This window comes from Hyla sarda, chromosome 1 (genome assembly GCF_029499605.1).
Source record: "Hyla sarda isolate aHylSar1 chromosome 1, aHylSar1.hap1, whole genome shotgun sequence".
Taxonomy (NCBI): domain Eukaryota; kingdom Metazoa; phylum Chordata; class Amphibia; order Anura; family Hylidae; genus Hyla; species Hyla sarda.
The window spans coordinates 287596307-287617191 of NC_079189.1; the positions used below are offsets into that span (position 1 = coordinate 287596307).

At 43.7% G+C, this 20885-nt stretch overlaps 1 long non-coding RNA gene across 1 annotated transcript in view; it reads right to left on the bottom strand.

Moving 5' to 3' along the window:
* LOC130369483 (uncharacterized) overlaps window positions 1–20885 on the bottom strand; it is a 219520-nt gene that overhangs the window by 180065 nt on the left and 18570 nt on the right. The window contains exons 2-3 of the long non-coding RNA XR_008892776.1: window positions 17625–17754; window positions 17503–17522 (exon numbers count right to left, since the gene is read on the bottom strand). This is a non-coding gene — a long non-coding RNA (uncharacterized LOC130369483). The remainder of the gene's footprint in view (window positions 1–17502; window positions 17523–17624; window positions 17755–20885) is intronic.

The following is a 20885-nucleotide window of genomic DNA, read 5'->3' on the forward strand; positions in this document are numbered from 1 at the left end:
TTGTGCAAAAATACATTTTTTAAGCGTACTGTAGCACATTTTTCTGCCCTCATAAGTGCATACCACATACCTACATCTAAGTAGTGTACTATTTTGTAGCTGTTAATCTGTCAAGGGTCTAGATACTATGAAAGTCCAGGCAAAAGTAATCACCGGCTGGTGTTTTACTCCAACATGTTTTTTTAAGCGTACTGTAACGCAATTTCCTTCCCTCTTTGTTCCACAACAAATGGTCTGCTGGTTATACTACGCTATAAATGGTATAATACATACCCAGCAGTCCATTGCCATGGCAGGAGTAGTACCAGCTCCATCAGCAGCAGCCTGACTCTACAGTCGCTGATGAGTACCTTTCTTCACCCACATAGTGAAGCAACACATAGGGAACCAGCAGACGGTGGCACACCTTGACATGCCCATGCCAACATACCTTGAAGATCCGCTGGACTTCTGGGCAGTCAAACTTGATTTGTGGCCGCAAATAGCAGAGTTTTCCCTGGAAAAGCTGCAATGCCCGGCCAGTAGCGTGTCATCAGAGCGGGTGTTTAGTGCGGCGAGGGACCATTGTCACCCCAAGGAGAACTCGTCTGTCCACGAAAAATGTGGAGAGACTGACCTTTGTGAAGATGAATCAGGGGCATGGATCAGCCAGGATTTCCACCCACCAATGCCTGATGCATCAGAGTAGATTGACCATGGTGCGACACAAACACTTCACAAGTATGGATAGTGCCAAACAGTTACAAGCATTCCTCCGCATCAGACCTTTTTTCACCCACCTTCGTCATCTGGTACTGGTATTGCCATCCACCTCACCACTATCACTGGGTCACTTTCAGGACTCCTGATGCTGTCCCCTCCAGGCTGTCTCATTCAGCCACTATATTGTCTCCTCATGATTCTGCCAACTCCAGGCTGTGCCATTTAGCCACTATATGGTCTCCTCATGCTTCAGCAAACTCAAGGCTGTGCCATTCAGCCACTATATGGTCTCCCCATGCTTCAACACCTCCAGGCTGTGCCATTCAGCCACTGTATGGTCTCCTCATGCTTCAGCCACCTACAGGCTGTGCCAATCTGCCACAATATGGTCTCCTCATGCTGCCACAAACTCCAGGCTGTGCCATTCAGCCACAATATGTTGTACTCATGCTGCCGCCACCTCCAGGCTGTGTCATTCAGCCACTACATGGTCTCCTCATGCTTTAGCCACTTCCAGGCTGTGCCCTTCAGCCACTATATGGTATCCTCATGCTACACCACCTCCAGGCTGTGCAATTCAGCCACTATATGGTCTCTTCATGCTTCAGCCAACTCCAGGCTGTACCATTCAGCCACTATATGGTCTCCTCATGCTTCAGCCACCTCCAAGCTATGCCATTCAGCCACTATATGGACTCCTCATGATTCACTACCACCAGGCTGTGCCATTTAGCAACTATGTGGCCTCCTCATGCTGTCACAAACTCCAGGCTGTGCCAGCCACTATATGTTCTACTCATGCTGCAGTCACCTCCAGGCTGTGCCATTCAGCCACTATATGGTCTGCTCATGCTTCAGTGAAACTCCAGGCTGTGCCATTCAGCCACTATATGGTCTCCTGATGCTTCAGCCAACTCCAGGCTGTGCCATTCAGCCACTATATGGTCTCCTCATGCTTCAGCCACCTCCACGCTGTGCCATTCAGCCACTATATGGTCTCCTCATGCTGCCACACACTCCAGGCAGTCATTCAGTCACTATATGGTCTCCTCATACTGATGCCACCTCCAGGCTCTGTCATTGTGCTGCCTTGTGACATGTGACTCCTTGTTAAATTTAGTCCATTGTAACCACAGGGGTGGTGAGAGGCATGGGGCTGGAACAGGTGGTAGCTCGCCTCGCTGCGAACCACAAGCTCCATGCTCACCAGAATGGGGTTTTTTAATGTAATTTTTATTTAATTAAATTCAAATTAAATTAAATAAAAATTACATTAAAAAAATATATTTACTCTCGTCGATTTTGACGCCATATGGTCTCCCTGCTGCCACATTCAGATGCTCTGCCTCAGTGATTCTAATAGTGATGCCTGTAAACTGCATGTCATACTGAATAACTGTATTATTTCAATAACACGGCACACTCCATATGCGTGTCGGAACAAAGCAAACTGTTCTACATCCCTATTGAGGCTCTCTGTAGGTCAGAAATAGCTCTTTTTAACCCCTTAAGAACGCAGCCCTTTTTCACCTTAAGGACTGAGCCCTTTTTCGCAATTCTGACCACCGTCGCTTTAGGAATTAATAACCCAAAAACGCTTTTACCGAATATTCTGATTCTGAGATTGTTTTTTCGTGACATATTCTACTTTATTTTGGTGGTAAATTTTCGGCGTTAGTTGCATCCTTTTTTGGTGAAAAATCCCAAAATTTCATGAAAATTTAGAAAATGTAGCATTTTTCTAACTTTTAAGCTCTCTACTTGTAAGGAAAATGGATATTCCAAATAAATTGTATTTTTATTCACAAATACAATATGTCCACTTTATGTTGGCATAATAAAATGGACATATTTTTGCTTTTTGAAAAAATTAGAGGGCTTCAAAGTAGAGCAGCAATTTTCAAAAATGTCATGAAAATTGCAAAATCTGAAGGGACAGATGTTACAGAACTACAACTGCCTGGGCAGTCTAGGCATGCTGAGAGTTGTAGTTTGGCAACATCTGGAGGGCTACCATTAGGGCACCACTGTAACAGTAGTCTCCAAACTGTGACCCTTCAGATGTTTCAAAACTACAACTCCCAGCATGCCCAGACAGCCTTTGGCTGTCTGGGCATGCTGGGAGTTGCAGTTTGGCCTTCCTAGTGGTTGCCACAGTAAAGATCACTTTACTTTCACTTTCATTTCCCCCTCCCCACCGTAGTTTCCCTACCTGAGTCAGGATCCAGCAACGATCCGGGGTCCTCAGGCATTTTCTCCTCCATGTACCGGCCGCCATCTTCTCCCCACGTTCCTCTCGACATCCAGGGGTGGGCAGAATGGGGGGTTGCCATGGCAACCCACTGTCCTGCCCTGCCATTGGTCAGAATCAGTTCTGACCAATGGCAGGGGATAGGAGGATATCGCAGCACTGCGATCTCGCTCCTATCCCTCAGGATGATCAGGGCTGTCCCTGACAGCTCCGATCATCCCTATTTTCCGGGTGATCGGGTCACCAGAGACCCGATCAGCCCGGAATAGCAGAAACTCGCATGTCTGAATTGACATGCGATTTTCTGCGATCGCCGACATGGGGGGTCTCAGGACCCCCCTCGGCGATGTGCCGGGATGCCTGCTGAATGATGTCAGCAGGCATTCCAGTCCGGTCCCCAAGCGGCTAGCGGTGGGGACCGGAATTCCCACGACCTTAAGGACTCGGGATGAAGGGCGTATGCATACGCCCAGCGTCCTTAAAAGGTTAATACAGATTCGGCGCAAATAAATTTGTACCGAACCAAATTTTTCAGAAAATTTGCTGAAATTTTTCAAAAGTTCGCTCATCTCTAGTTCAGATTTCAGAAACAGAATGACTCCATATCTTACCCATTCATTCTATTTGTGATATAGGACTATGCTTTGTTTGTTTCAACATACTTACTGGGGTATAACCAATATATTTTACTAACAGCTACCGTATAGATCCATCACAGATGGCTGGGACATGGTTATGTAGGAGCATCTGATAACCAAGAGTGCTAAGGAATCTTTTTCAACATCAACAAAGCGCTTAATTGCTCAATTTAGAACTATAGTACCATTGCCAGTGCACTGCATACACAATCTTTATTACAAAAGTGCAACGTGCTTTCTCTCACAGTAAATGGAGCCTTTATCAAACATGTAGTCTTAGACATATTGACAAATGTTCTTAGTTATTAGTTATCCAGGTGCTTCTACATAGCCGTGTCCCAGCCTATCTACTCTGTTACTTCTGATCCAGACCATTCTTTTGGTTGATCGATTGAATGCATTGGGAAGTGTTGCACTGGATTCCTAATTCTATGCTATTAATAGTGTTGTGCCTGTCCTTGCACATCCAATAAAGGCCAGAAAGCCCTAGGTCACCTTACTAATCACAAACCTGGACCTATGGCGGTAAACTAGGAGTTCCTTTATCTTTTATATTGTTAACGCCTTAAGGACCACGGGCAACCACGCCCTTGCTCGCTGGTACTTAAGGTCCAAGGGCGTACCTTTATGCCCGTGGGAATTTCAGATCCCCCCGGGGGAACGGACCGAGATGCCTGCTGAAATCATTCAACAGGCATCCTGTTCCAATGCCCAGGGGGGTCCTGAAAGCCCCCATCATGTCGGCAATCCCCGCAAATCGCCGGTGAATTCATACCGGCGATTTGCAGCGATTCCAGGTCACACAGGTGACCCGGAAAATAAGGGGGAGTGGGGGTGTCACCCCTGGTCCCCCTGAAGGGATAGGAGTTAGGTGGCAGGGGTGCCAATCCTCCGATCCCTGATTATTGGTCGGTCAGAAGCGACCGACCAATAGCAGATCGGGGTCGGGGGGGGGGGTTAAAGTTTGGTTCCCCCACTCTGCCCACATACTGTAGTCCGGGTAGAGCAGGGGAACCGTTGGTGGCCGGCATTGGAGGTCACTTACCATCGGTGGCAGCGGTAGGCAATCAGCGGCGGCAGCAGCGGGCGGCAATGATATGCAGCTGACTCCCTGGTGCAGACAACGGAAGCCAGTGAATTGCCTAGCAACATCTGGAGTGCTACAGTTTGAGACCACTATACAGTGGCCCTCCAGATGTTGCAAAACTACAACTCCCAGCAAGCCCAGGCAGCTGTTTGGGCATGCTGGGATTTGTAGTTTTTCAACATCTGGAGGGACACAGTTTGTAGATCACTGTGCAGTGGTCTCTAAACTGTGGCCCTCTAGATCTTGCAAAACTGCAACTCCCAGCATGCCCACACAGCAGTTTGCTGTCTAAGCATGCTGGGATTTGTAGTTTTGCAACATCTGGAGGGCCACAGTTTGGAGATCACTGTGCAGGGGTCTCTAAACTATGGCCCTTCAGATCTTGCAAAACTACAACTCCCAGCATGCCCAAACAGCTGTCTCAGCATGCTGGGAGTTGTGGTTGCGTACCTCCAGCTGTTGCATAACTACATCTCCGAGCATGCCCTTTGGCGATCAGTACATGCCGGGAGTTGTAGTTTTGCAACAGCTGTAGGGACACTGGTTGGAAAATACTGAGTTAGGTAACAGTACCTAACTGAAGGTTGTCCAACCAGTGTGCCTCCAGCTGTTGCAAAAGTACAACTCCCAGCATGCACGGTCTGTCAGTGCATGCTGGGAATTGTAGTTTTGCAACAGCTGGAAGTTTCCCCCCATGTGAATGTAAAGGGTACATTCACACGGGCGGGTTTTCAGTGAGTTTCCTGCTTCAATGTTGAGCTGCGGCAAAGATTCTGCCGCAGCGCAAACACCTAGCGGGAAACTCACCGTAAACCCCCACCAGTGCGAATGTACCCTAAAAACACTACACTACACTAACAAATAATAAAGGGTAAAACACTACATATACACCCCCTTACACTGTTCCCCCCAATAAAAATTTAAAACGTATCGTACGGTAGTGTTTCCAAAACGGAGCCTTCAGCTGTTGCAAAACCTGACTGTTCAGGCATGCTGGGAGCTTAGCAACAGCTGGAGGCACCCAGTATGGGAATCACTGGCGTAGAATACCCCTATGTCCACCCCTATGCAATCCCTACTTTAGTCCTCAAATGTGCATGTCGCTCTCTCACTTCGGAGCCCAGTCGTATTTCAAGGAATCAGTTTAGGGCCACATATGGGGTATTTCAGTACTCATGAGCAATTGCACTACAGTTTTTGGGGGGCTTTTTCTTCTTTTACCCCTTATGATAAGGAAACGTTTTGGTCTACACCAGCCTGTTAGTGTAAAAAAATTAAACATTTCACACTAACATGCTGGTGTTGCACGATACTATTTATTTTCACAAGAGGTAAAAGGATAAAAAAATTGTAACGCAATTTCTCCTGAGTACGGAAATACCCCATATGTGGGCGTAAAATGCTCTGCGGACGCACAACAAGGCTCAGGAGTGAGAGCGCACTATGTACAGTTGAGGCCTAAATTGGTGATTAAACGTAAAAAAAAAAAAATACACACGTGACCCCATTTTGGAAACGACACCCCTCAAGGAATGTAACAAGGGGTATAGTGAGCCTTAACACCCCACAGGTGTTTGACAAATTTTCGTTAAAGTCTGATGGGAAAATTAAGAATTTTTTTTTCACTAAAATGCTGTTGTTACCCAAAATTTTTCATTTTCACAAGGGAAAATAGAAAAAAGCCTAGTGAGTAAGAACATACTCTATATGTGGATGTAAAGTGCTCTGTGGGCGAACTACAATGCTCAGAAGAGAAGGAGCGCCATTGGGCTTTTGAAGAGAAAATGTGTCCGGAATTCAAGGCCACGTGTGTTTACAAAGCCCCCATAGTGCCAGAACAATGGACCCCACTACATGTGACCCCATTTTGGAAACTACACCCCTCACGGAATATAATAAGGGGTGCAGTGAGCATATATGCCCCACAGGTGTCTTTTTTTCATTTTTTTTTCAAATTTTTCATTTGCACAGCCCACTGTTCCAAGGATCTGTCAAATGCCCCTGACTTCCATTCCAAACAAATTCTCTCTCCAAAATCTCAATGGCGCTCCTTCTCTTCTGAGCATTGTAGTGCGCCCGCAGAGCATACATTTTGGGGGGGAAAACTGCATTTTAGTAAAAAAAAAAATTTTTTTCATTTACACATCCAACTTTAATGAAAAGTTGTCAAACACCTGTGGGGTGTTAATGCTCACTGGACCCCTTGTTACGTGCCTTGAGGGGTGTAGTTTCCAAAATTGTATGCCATGTGTTGTTTTTTGTTTTTTTTTGTTTTGCTATTCTGGCACAATAGGGGCTTCCTAAATTCGACATTCCCCCCCCAAAAAAATTTCTGCCAAAATTACTCTCCAAAATCCCATTGTCGCTCCTTCCCTTCTGAGCTACTGAGATATCCTATACTGCGCTCGCCGAACACTTGACATACACATATGAAGTATTTCCTTACTCAAGAGAAATTGGGTTACAAATTTTGGGGGGATTTTTCTCCTATTACCCCTTGTAAAAATTCCAAAACTGGGTCTACAAGAACATGCGAGCATAAAAAGTTAGGACTTGAATTTTTTGCTGCTATTCCTGTGAAACACCTAAAGGGTTAACAAACTTTCTGAATGTCATGTTGAATACTTTGAGGGGTGCAGCTTTTATAATGGGGTCATTTGTGGGGTATTTCTAATATGCAAATCCACTTCAAATCTGAACTGGTCCCTGAAAAATTGGAAAATTGCTGCTGAACTTTGAAGCCCTCTGATGTCTTCCAAAAGTAAAAACTTGTCAACGTTATGTTGCCAACATAAAGTAGACATATTATATATGTGAATCAATATATAATGTATTTGGAATATCCATTTTCCTTACAAGCAGAGAGTTTCAAAGCTAGTTCAAAGCTTTTTTTTCATAAAATTTTGGAATTTTTCACAAACAAATGATGCAAGTATCGACGAAAATTTGCCACCAACATAAAGTGGAATATGTCACGAAAAAACAAACAAACAATCTTGGAATCAGATTGAAAGCATCCCAGGGTTATTAATGCTTAACCCCTTAAGACCAAGTGTTTTTCTGTTTTTGCACTTTCGTTTTTTCCTCCTTACCTTTTAAAAATCATAACCCTTTCAATTTTGCACCTAAAAATCCATATGAGGGGTTATTTTTTGTGCCACTAATTCAAATTTGTAATGACATCCTTAATTTTACCCAAAAATCGATGGCGAAAGGGAAAAAAAATCATTGTGCGACAAACTTGAAGAAAAAACAAAATTTTGAACATTTTGGGGGCTTCCGTTTCTACGCCATCAATTTTTTGGTAAAATTTACACTTTATCTTTATTCTGTAGGTCCATACGATTGAAATGATACCCTACTTATATAGGTTTGATTTTGTTGTACTTTTGGAAAAAAATCATAACTACATGCACGAAAATTAATACATTTAAAATTGTTATCTTCTGACCCCTTATAACTTTTAAATATTCCGCGTACGAGGTGGTATGAGGGCTAATTTTTTGCGCCGTAATCTGAAGTTATAATCGGTACCATTTTTGTTTTGATTGGACTTTTTGATCGTTTTCTATTTTTATTTTTTTGGTATGAAAAGTTAATTTTTTTGCGCATACGCCATTGACCGTGTGGTTTAATTTACAATATATTTTTATAGTCCGGACATTTACGCACGTGGTGATACCATATATGTTTATTTTTATTATGGTTATATATTTTTTATATGGAATTTGGGAAAAGGGGGGGTGATTAAAACTTTTAATAAGGATGGGGGCAAATGTGCGTGTTTTTAACCTTTTTTTCTTTTTTACACTTTCAGTCCCCTTAGGGGTCTTTTAGGAGGAATCATTTGATTCCTCATACAGATCAATGGGATTACATAAAATCCCACTGATCTGTGTGCTCTACGCTCGATTGATAAAGCCTGGGCCTGCTAGGCTCTATCATTCTGAGCACCTGAGCTGCGGCAGAAGGAGAGGTAAGCCCTCAGGCTACCTTTGTAGTGGATCGCCGTTCGTGACACAGCAGAAAGCACTGTGGTAAGAGTGGAAAGAACTACACAACCTCCTTTGAAAAGATTAAAATTATTACATAGAAGTAATTTACAAATCTGTTTTACTTTCTAGGACCAGTTTATTTAAAAACATTTGTTTTCCACCAGAGTACCCCTTTAAGTGGCTGTACCCCTGAAACAGTAAGTGCTGGGATCTGGCTATGGACAAGCAAGAACTGACCTAATGAGTCTATTGGCGTTGTGACGCATTTAGCATCACAAAACATAAAAAAAAAAATGCAAAAGGATTTCTTGTTTGGTCTGTGTTACCTTAGAGACATTCCTGTGATATATTTGCCTATATGCCTAATTCCTACCTTAACCTTTGGATTCATATATGCTGCGGAGTATGACTGAACTCACAGGTGGTTTGATTTCAAAAACCTTTTTCAATAATTAGATGTATAATTTTATATATTTTTTTGGCACAAGGCAGTAATCATGACTCAAAATATCAGACAAACACAATATAAGTGTAATGTGAAAATTTAAATAGAAAGATGTTGCTACAACAACATTATCATGTTGTCCTTGGAGCAGAAAGAGATAAATCCTTGGTTAACCCCTTTACGCAAAATCAGGTACATGTACTTGGTGATTAGGGATGACTTCCCGCATCACCACGTACATGTACCTGGTGGAAATAAACTGTCACAGCGCTGCCAGGTGCTGTGACAGTTTATTGAGCTCGGCTGGCCAGGGACCAATCGCAGCGGTCCCCAGCCAGGCGATCGCTGCTATTGGTCCGTCAGCAGGGATCTGGTGGGGGTCTCCTGCTTCCCCCTCTCCTCCGTCGCTTCACTGTGTGAAGCGATTAGTGGTGAGGGGGGTCCCCATCAGAGGAGGCCACCCACGGGCACTCAGGATCGGAGCAAGTTAACCCTGGAGGAAGCTCCCTCTTTCACCGATCGGCACTCTGCAAAGTGAAAGCAGAGCGCTGATGGTTGGCATGGCAACCGGAGGCCTGACACTGGACTCCATTGTCATGGCAACATGAGCGTTCAGTCCCTAACTGATCTATCCTATGCCTGTCAGTACTGACAGACATAGGCATTACGCAATGGAGTACAGATGTGTACTCCATTGAATTATGTGTATAATAGTTGAAAAAAAAGTGTGAAAAAAGTGAAACAAATTAAAAAGTGTGAAAAAATTAAAACATTTTTGAAAAAATTAAATAAAAAAAGTGAAAAATGAAAGAAAAAAAATATAAAAAATAATCAAATACATTATATATTATATATTTTTATGTATACCACCTCATAAAAAAATAAAATAAAAACGATCAGAGTGTCACATGTACCCCAGAAAGGTACCAATGAAAGTGTCAACTTATCTCCCAAAAATATTTTTGCATCCCAAGGCGCTTGTAATTTTATACGATGCCAACAAAATATCCTAAACTAAAAGGATGCCCCAGAATCCACACAGCACGCCTTCATGTCTGAGGCCTGTGTGAGAGACACGTAGCGCACAAAGGCCACATATAGGATGTTTCTAAGTAAATCAGAATTAGGGGAATAAATCTTGTATTTCTTTGTCAACCCCTACGATGTTAAAGAAAAAAAATTGATCTGCTCGATGGCAGACCAGAGAAGATGACACCATAATGGCAGTAGGAGGCAGGTAAACAGACCTCCGGCCGCCATTTTAGCTGATCTGATCCCCACGGCCATGCTGTGGGCGATCAGATCAGCCCCGATCGCTGATGCCGGCCATTACTGGCACGTCCCTTGCTGCTGATAGTCTATGACATGGGACTGTTGCGCTAAGTCCCAGGTGCCCAGGGTGTACCTGTACACCCTGCATCCTCTAGGGGTTAAGCTATTGTCGGCAGCAAATTTCCTCAGATAATTTTCGGTGCCTGAAATTTCGATGCATCCCTAGTATCTAGGGATGGCTAATGTTTTTCCTTCATGGCTTCCTGATTCTCATAAAATCAAGTACAATTCCTCGTGACTACACTCTAGCCTTGTTCTTTGGATATTATGTCTGGTACTTATGTTATTACTCCAGATCCTGATTCCTGGCTATTTGTGACTAAGAATTTGCCTATATCTTTCAATACTAACACTATTCTTTTAATGACCCTTTGTGGCATTTCAGACTGTGCCTTGCTTCTACAGCACTTCTGCCACCAAACCATAACTATTCAAGAGACCATGACCTGAGAGCAAAGTCCACACCTTCTTGCAGGAGTTTAATTATAACCAGGGGATTCTTAGAATGATCATTTTGGAAGAAATCAGCTGGTTTTTTTTTATTATTCCTGGACACTCCCTTTAATATGTGTCAGCTGCATTTGCTCTCTGAAGAGTTACCTTTTTTTTCTAAGGCGTTTCGGGTGTTTATTGCACAGTTACCTATACACTTTCAGATGTGTTCACTTCTGCTTCCTATATCCTTTTGCACCTGAGAAAAGGAGCCTCTATAGTCAAACAAAACACTATTACATTCCAAATACTGGCTTCAGAACTAGTGTTGAGTAATAGTCCTTGCTTGCCATCTTCTATGAAGATTTGTCTAGTCATATGAAGGAAATAATTGGTAGGTCACTATCTTCCCTGTAGACTAGATGATATAGAGGGAGATTTATCAAAACCTTGGCAGAGGGAAAGTTGCCCAGTTGCCCATAGCAACCAATCAGATCTCTTCTTTCATTTTGCAGAGGCCTTGTTAAAAATGAAAGAAGCAAGCTGACTGGTTTCTATGGGCAACTGGGCAACTTTCCCTCTGCACAGGTTTTGATAAATTTTCCCCATAAACTTTATTTTCAGGAGAGGCCTTCAGAAAAGGAATAAGTCAGTATCCTCACATAATTATAGCCTCCCCTACTGTGAAACCAACTGACTCACTCCATACAACTTACTTACAGTTCCCTGTCCATGCAAGAAAGGACTTGACAATTGACCCTTGACCTTTGTTTCTATTGTGGACAAAAAGGAGACCTTTGTCTAATAGATCTTGTAAAGCTGAAAAACTTCAAGGCCTAGGTGCATGTCAGGAAATTACCAGGACCGGACACTTTCCCTGATGGAAAGCTGTTGGTTCCTTTAATTTGTAGATTTTGGGGATGCAGAGAATTTCAGTAACATCACCTTATAACCTTCTGATTATTTTGTTGCCTCTACAAGAACCTTTTTGTTTCACCCCAGTCAGCGCATCACAAATTACAAAGGGATATGCCATTAGCCGCGCTCGAGTAAACACCTATAGAGGGCATACCCATGTAGCATTAATAATGAAAAAGGGAGGGAGGCGAGTAGCGCCATGCAGCATACACCCAAAATAGCCTCCGCCACTCCCACAATCACAGCCTTTCCCAAAGGCCCACCTATAGAGGGCTGTGACAGTGTGGCAAGGAAAGGGTGTATTTCCCTACCTGATCCTGGAGAAACCTCCACCTGGGGCCTAATCAATGAGGCAGGAGAGAGGGGAAGTCTGTTTAAAAAGCAGAAAAACAGAATTGTCGGGGCTCTCCCTTAGACAGAAGTGGCTGTTAGAGGGGGAGACATCGTGTCCATTGCCAGGCGTGAACAGCAAGGGCTCCAAAGGACACAAGCGAGTACTCCTGGAGTGAGAGCAGTGGCCCTGGTAACATGCAGCAGGTAGCTGTATGAATGGGACTTTATGTTTAAATGTGAACTGTATCTTATAAGGCTACAGGACTTATTGGCCCTCATTTACTATTGAAAACCCAACATGTTTTGTCGGGTTGTGCGCCAGATTCTGTTGCATTGCAGCAGAAATTCTGTCTGCGCCAGATGTTGCGCCAGAATTTGCACCAGAATTGAAAAAACCCCGACTAACTCTGCATTTTGATAAGAAACCCCGAAAAGGGGGTGTGGCTGCTGGGGAAAAGTGGCGTGGTCACCAAAAAGGGGCGTGTTCCTGACATTTCCCCAAAAAACAACAAATTTACTAAGGTTTTCACAGAAAATGTGGTGGATTTGAGCTGAGGAAAACCCTAGAGATCAGAACAAAATGTAGGCAAAGTGGAAAATGTAGGGAAACCTTAGTAAATACCGTGGGAAAAAAATTGTAGGGAATTAAAACCCACAAAGAAAACTACACAACACTCTTAGTAAATAAGGGCCATTGCGTTTAAACTGGCAGGGAAAAGCCCCTGCTAATAGTCAGGTCATGCTACATGTGTAGTGAGGTGGCTAGACGGCCTAGGTGTTATGTTTATGTTTTGTTTATCCTGCAACCTGTTTAATCCCTTAAGGACCTAGGGCTTACAGGGAATTCCGGGAAATTCCGGTCCCCAACGCTCACCGGACTGGAACCGGACCGGGATTCCTGCTGAAATCCTTCAGCAGGCATCCTGTGCAAACCCCTGGGGGGTCCTGAGACCCCCCCGTGTCGGTCAATTCAGACCGGCGATCTGCAGCGATTCCGGGTCATACGGGTCTCCGGTGACCCGGAAAATAAGGGGGATTGGGGCTGTCCAAGACACCCAAGATCCCCATGAAGGGATAAGAGTGAGGTGGCAGGGGTGCCACCCCTCCTATCCCTGCTATTGGTCGGTCAAAAGCGACCGACCAATAGCAGATCGGGGGCAGGAGTTGTTCCCCCGCTCTGCCCACCCACAGTAGTCCAGACAGAACGGGGGAACTGTCCTGTCACGGCGGCGTGCGGTGATGACATGCGGCTACCTGGTGCAGACTACGGAAGCCGTTGAGTTGTTGCCTAGCAACATCTGGAGGGCTACGGTTTGGAGACCACTATACAGTTGACTCTAAATTGTAGCCCTCCAGATGTTGCATAACTACAACTACCAGCATGCCCAGAAAGCTGTTTGCTGTCTGGGCATGCAAGGGTGTGTAGTTTTGCAACATCTGGAGGGGCACAGTTTGGAGACCACTGTGCGGTGGTCTCTAAATCTTGCAAAACTACAGCTCCCAGCATGCACGAACAGCAAACGGCTGTCTCGGCATGCAGGGAGTTGTAGTTGCGTACCTCCAGCTGTTGCATAACTAAATCTCCCAGCATGCCCTTCGGCGATCAGTACATGCTGGGAGTTGTAGTTTTGCAACAGCTGGAAGCACACTGGTTGGAAAATACTGAGTTAGGTAACAGAATCTAACTGAAGGTTTTCCAACCAGTGTGCCTCCAGCTGTTACAAAAGTACAACTCCCAGCATGCATGGTCTGCAAGTGCATGCTGGGAGTTGTAGTTTTGCAACAGCTGGAGGTTTGCCCCCCATGTGAATGTACAGGGTACATTCACATGGGGGTTTACAGTGAGTTTCCTGCTTCAAGTTTGAGCTGCGGCAAATTTTACGACGCAGCGCAGACTCCTAGCGGGAAACTCCCCGTAAACACCCGCCGGTGCGAATGTACCCTAAAAACACTACACTACACTAACACATAATAAAGGGTAAAACACTACATATACACCACCTTACACTCTCGCCCCCTCAAAAAAATGAAAAACGTATTGTACGGTAGCATTTCCGGACAGCCACTGACTGTCTAGGCATGCTGGGAGCTTAGCAACAGCTGGAGGCACCCTGTTTGGGGAACACTGGCGTAGAATACCTCTATGCAATCCCTAATTTAGTCCTCAAATCCGCATGGTCCTCTCTCATTTCAGAGCCCTGTCGTATTTCAAGGAAACAGTTTAGGGGCACATATGGGGTATTTCTGTACTCAGGAGCAATTGCATTACAAATTTTGGGGGGCTTTTTATCTTTTTTACCCCTTATGAAAAGGAAAAGTTGGGGTCTAAAGTCTTTTAGTGTCAAAAAATATACATTTGTACACCAACAGGCTGGTTTTGCCCCATACTTTTCATTTTCACAAGAAGTAAAAGGAAAAAAAAGACCCACAAAATTTGTAATGCAATTTCTCCTGAGTACGGAAATACCCCATATGTGGGCTTAAAATGCTCTGCAGACGCACAACAAGGCTCAGTGAGAGCGCACCATGTATATTTGAGGCCTAACTTGGTGATTTGCACAGGGGTGGCTGATTTTACAGCGGTTCTGACATAAACGCAAAAAAATGTAATACCCACGTGTGACACCATTTTGGAAACTACACCCCTCACGGAACGTATCAAGGGGTATAGTGAGCCTTAACACCCCACAGGTGTTTGACAAATTCTCTTCAAAGTTGGATGGCAAAATTAAAAAAAACTTTTTTTTTTACTAAAATGCTGGTGTTTCCCTAAATTATTCATTTTCACAAGGGAAAATGGGGAAAAAAGGCCACACAAAATGTGTAACCCCATTTCTCCTGAGTAAGAACATACCCCATATGTGGATGTAAAGTGCTCTGCGGACGAACTACAATGCTCAGAAGAGAAGGAGCGCCATTTGGCTTTTGGAGAGAAAATATGTCCAGAATTGAAGGCCATGTGCGTTTACAAAGCTCCCATGGTGCCAGAACAATGGACCCCCCCCCCCCACATGTGACCCCATTTTGGAAACTACACCCCTCACCTAATGTAATAAGGGGTGCAGTGAGCATTTAGACCCCACAGGTGTCTGACAGATTTTTGGAACAGTGGTCCGTGAATATGAAAAATATAATTTTTCGTTTGAACAGCCCACTGTTCCAAAGATCTGTCAAAAGCCAGTGGGGTTTAAATGCTCACTGCACCCCTTGTTAAATTCTGTGAGGGTTGTAGTTTCCAAAATGGGGTCACACGAAAAGTCGTCAAACACCTGTGGGATTTTAAGGCTCACTGGACCCCTTGTTACATTCCTTGAAAGGTGTAGTTTCCAAAATGGTATGCCATGTGTTTTATTTATTTTTTTATTTTTTTGCTGTTCTGCCAAATTTTGAGAGGATTTTCCTCCTTTTACCCCTGGTAAAAATTCAAAAACTTGGTCTACAAGAACATGCGAGTGTAAAAAAATAAAGATTTTGAATTTTTTCCTTCACTTTGCTGCTATTCCTGTGAAATACCTAAAGGGTTAAAACACTTACTGAATGTCATTTTGAATACTTTTAGAGGTGTAGTTTTTATAATGGGGTCATTTGTGGGGTATTTCTTATAAGAAAGCCCTTCAAATCCACTTCAAACCTGAACTAATACATGAAAAATTCAGATTTTGAAAATTTTGTGAAAAATATGAAAATTGCTGCTGAACTTTGAAGCCCTCTGATGCAAAACATGGCAACTTTATGATGCAAACATAAAGTAGACATATTGGGGGAGATTTATCAAAGGATTTAGACTGGTTTTTCTTGTCTAAATTTGTCGCACAGAAAGTCGCAGTCTAAATCTGTGCGACTTTTCTGCGACTTTTGCTCTAGAGGATTTTTAGAACATGATGCATGCAAGTCTATTTTAGACTGAAATGCATTGAAAAATGCATTGGTGCTGAATTTATCAAGTGCGACTTTTCAGCGACAAGTCGCATAGGCTGAAAGTACGCCGAAATGTCAGACCATGTTGGAGCAGGTTTAAATATAGACTAAAGCATAGATCATGCAGTCTGTGCACAGAATTTATCAAGTGCTGTGCGCCATTTGATAAATTAGGTGCACAATAGATCAGACTAACCCTCTGTAGTTTGGTCTATATTGATGCGGGACATAGACAACTTTGATAAATCTCCCCCATTGTGTTTGTGAATCAAAATATAATTTATTTGCAATGTCTATTTTCCTTACAAGCAGGGAGCTTCGACGTTAGAAAAATGCCAAATTTCAAATTTTTTCATAAAATTTGGGAATTTTTCACCAAGAAATGATGTAAGTATCGACAAAATTTTACCACTAACATAAAGTAGAATATGTAACGAAAAATCTATTTTGGAATCAGAATTAAAGGTAAAAGCATCCCAGAGTTATTAATGCTTAAAGTGACAGTGGTCAGATGTGCAAAAAATGCTCTGGTCCTACAGTGAACGGGCTCAGAAAAAACCCGAAAGATGACACGATAAGATTTGTGAGTACGTACAACAATCAATGGAATAGAGTAAGAGCAATAATAGAAGACAATTGGAAAATTCAATTATCTGATGCGCGGGTACGGGCAGCCGTACCGCAGAGACCTGCCCTAATCTCACGAAGAGCCCCTAACTTGGGCGATTTACTTACTAGAAGTCACTTGCAAAGGCCTACCAAGTCAATTCGAACAGGATGGAACTATCAGGGATCGTACCCATGTGGAGAATGTACAGTATGCCAGTTCATGAAGGCTACACAACAATTTACAAATCTACATAATGAGAAACAATACCATCTGAGGAGTTACATAAATTGCAAGACCACACAGGTGATTTATGTCATCATCTGCCCCTGCAACAAATGCTATGTTGGACAAACAGAAAAAGAATTCAAAAACATGTATCGACCAAGGCTTTGGCAAGAAGGGACAGAAATAGAACTCTTACCACAGTTGCAAATCATTTCTTGAATTGCCATGGAGGATGCCCAAGTGGACTGCGAGTGATTGGTCTGGAATGGATCACCAATAATTTGAGAGCAGGACCAATCACCAAAAGACTACTGCATACTGAGTCTAGGTGGATCTTTGAGCTGGGAGCAGTATCACCGACGGGGCTAAACGAGGATTTACTCTTCACAGGCTTTTTAGATGTGTGGTCTCCTGTTAGGCACTATTGCAATATTGCCTATGTATCTTACAAGATGGAATCTCATGAAGACTGAACTACAGTACAGGAGAGTAAGTGGAGTTAAACCTAGAGGAGAGTTGACGTCCCACTATTGGAGACTATACTGCCCTTGCTCCAGCTTGAAAGAGCATTTGACCCGGGATATCTGGTTAGTACTTTGAGATGAGAAGGTCTTACCTGGTTCTGTGAAGCCTCATCTGGAAAAAGAAAAAGAAAATAATGGATTAGAGAATTACCACGACTTTTCCTTATATACCTTGGGATGTTTTAACTAGGATTGTGGTCCATACTTTGATTACCTCCAATACAAAAGGAAGACTCTACTCCAGAGCTTTCTTGGATCTTCTTTTCTGAAAATTATTGAATTCTCTACAACCACTTTGGTGGATACTCAATTTGCACAAGGACGCTTTTTTCAAGAGCAGAGACCTAAACAAAGAGACTCAAAATGATTTGCTGGTTCTCTATACTATTCATATTGTGGACACTTGCAAAAGTGACACAAAATGCATTATGCCTCTCTATGTGTTATATCGGCCGTTCTTTTTTTTTTTTTTTTTTGGCCTAGACTCCATTTTTTATGTGAGTAATAGCAAAGATAATAAAATGATTGTTTCTTATATATCATTATCTGTTACTATTATGTGATACAGTATTGTTACATCCAATGTATGGGAACTGTAGGTGGAGTGTCTGTTCCGCTATATATGGCTACAGTTCACAAGTGTATTCCTGTGGCCACATGGATGTGAATGTAGCAACTTATAGCCATGCTTGAATTTGCAAGTTATAGCTATATACCAGTGGTAGGCCCCCAGGAACATACACTAGTTGTGGGCCCCTGGGAACTTAGTACAGGTAATAGTCATCTAGGACAACAACATCTTTGATATGTAGGCTTATTATGTCAGGGTGTTTTAGGACTACCTAATATAACATATATACTTATATACTATATTCATTGATCAATACTTGTCATTTTAGATTCTTTTAGATTACAGTATTTGGGTGTCATTACACTAGATAATTATTAAAGGTGCTGTGTGATATATAGATAAACTACAGCTAAGTGAGTTTGCCCATGGGATAGACAAGAAACTACCTCTTCATAAAGTTAGGACATACATTTCTTGCTAGTGTCGCTTCATGATTGCCTATGGCAACAACATGGCTTTATTGAGTTTTTGGTACGAAGATGATATTTCCAACATATAGTCTGTCACCACATTATTAGGCACAGCACTAAACACTATATTTAATTTATCTGCACTGACAAATGTTTACCGCTATTCTGTATACATGTGCACTGCATACATTGTATTACACATGTATACTGCACATATTGAAATAAATTATTATATTTACATGTATATACTATTTATGCAGTATAATTACATATTTAATCATGATATGCAGGGCCGGATCATCATTGGCGCTCATGGAGATTCTGGACATCCCGGTGTCCCATAAAATCTTTTCAGGACACAAGGATCTCCCTGTTACCTCTCTGCGGCCCTGCATTAACCTTTAAAAATGCAGGGGCCGCTGGGAGGTAGCACTGACGTCCTGCGCGAGCGCCTATAGAAGAGCAGAGCGGAGCAGTGAGGAGGACGCAAGCATGGTAAGTTACCACTCACCAGCATGTCATCTTCAGTGTTCCGACCACCGCTCCTATCCGGTCCCGGGACCTTCTGCTATGGCCCATATGCCATAGCAGTAGATCATGACCCCGGACGAGAGGAGTGGTGATAGGAACACTGGGGCAGTAAACAGGCATAAAGCCTCCAGCCATACACTGTCTGTGGGGGAACTATACTGCACCTAATGTGGGAGAACTGTACTGTCCCTAATGTGGGGGAGCTATACTGCACCTAATGTGGGGGAGCTATACTGCACCTAATTTGGGGGAACTATAATGCACCTAATGTGGGGGAGCTATACTGCACCTAATGTGGGGGAGCTATACTGCACCTAATTTGGGGGAACTATAATGCACCTAATGTGGGGGAGCTATACTGCACCTAATGTGGGGGAGCTATACTGCACCTAATGTGAGGAAACTATACTGCACCTAATGTGGGGAACTATACTGCACCTATTCTGGGGGAACTGTACTGCACCTAATGTAGGGAAACTATGCTGCACCTAATGTTTGGGAACTGTACTGCACCTAATGTGGGGGAATTGTACTGCACCCCTAATGTGGGGGAACTGTACTGCACCCCTAATGTGGGGGAACTGCCCATATGCCATAGCAGTAGATCATGACCCCGGACGAGAGGAGTGGTGATAGGAACACTGGGGCAGTAAACAGGCATAAAGCCTCCAGCCATACACTGTCTGTGGGGGAACTATACTGCACCTAATGTGGGAGAACTGTACTGTCCCTAATGTGGGGGAGCTATACTGCACCTAATGTGGGGGAGCTATACTGCACCTAATTTGGGGGAACTATAATGCACCTAATGTGGGGGAGCTATACTGCACCTAATGTGGGGGAGCTATACTGCACCTAATTTGGGGGAACTATAATGCACCTAATGTGGGGGAGCTATACTGCACCTAATGTGGGGGAGCTATACTGCACCTAATGTGAGGAAACTATACTGCACCTAATGTGGGGAACTATACTGCACCTATTCTGGGGGAACTGTACTGCACCTAATGTAGGGAAACTATGCTGCACCTAATGTTTGGGAACTGTACTGCACCTAATGTGGGGGAATTGTACTGCACCCCTAATGTGGGGGAACTGTACTGCACCCCTAATGTGGGGGAACTGCCCATATGCCATAGCAGTAGATCATGACCCCGGACGAGAGGAGTGGTGATAGGAACACTGGGGCAGTAAACAGGCATAAAGCCTCCAGCCATACACTGTCTGTGGGGGAACTATACTGCACCTAATGTGGGAGAACTGTACTGTCCCTAATGTGGGGGAGCTATACTGCACCTAATGTGGGGGAGCTATACTGCACCTAATTTGGGGGAACTATAATGCACCTAATGTGGGGGAGCTATACTGCACCTAATGTGGGGGAGCTATACTGCACCTAATTTGGGGGAACTATAATGCACCTAATTTGGGGGAGCTATACTGCACCTAATGTGGGGGAGCTATACTGCACCTAATGTGAGGAAACTATACTGCACCTAATGTGGGGAACTATACTGCACCTATTCTGGGGGAACTGTACTGCACCTAATGTAGGGAAACTATGCTGCACCTAATGTTTGGGAACTGTACTGCACCTAATGTGGGGGAATTGTACTGCACCCCTAATGTGGGGGAACTGTACTGCACCCCTAATGTGGGGGAACTGTACTGCACTCCTAATGTGGGGGAACTGTACTGCACCTAATGTGGGGAAACTATGCTGCACCTAATGTGGGGAAACTGTACTGCACCTAATGTCGGGGAATTGTACTGCACCCCTAATGTGGGGGAACTGTACTGCACCCCTAATGTGGGGGAACTGTACTGCACCTAATGTGGGGAAACTATGCTGCACCTAATGTGGGGGAACTGTACTGCACCTAATGTGGGGGAATTGTACTGC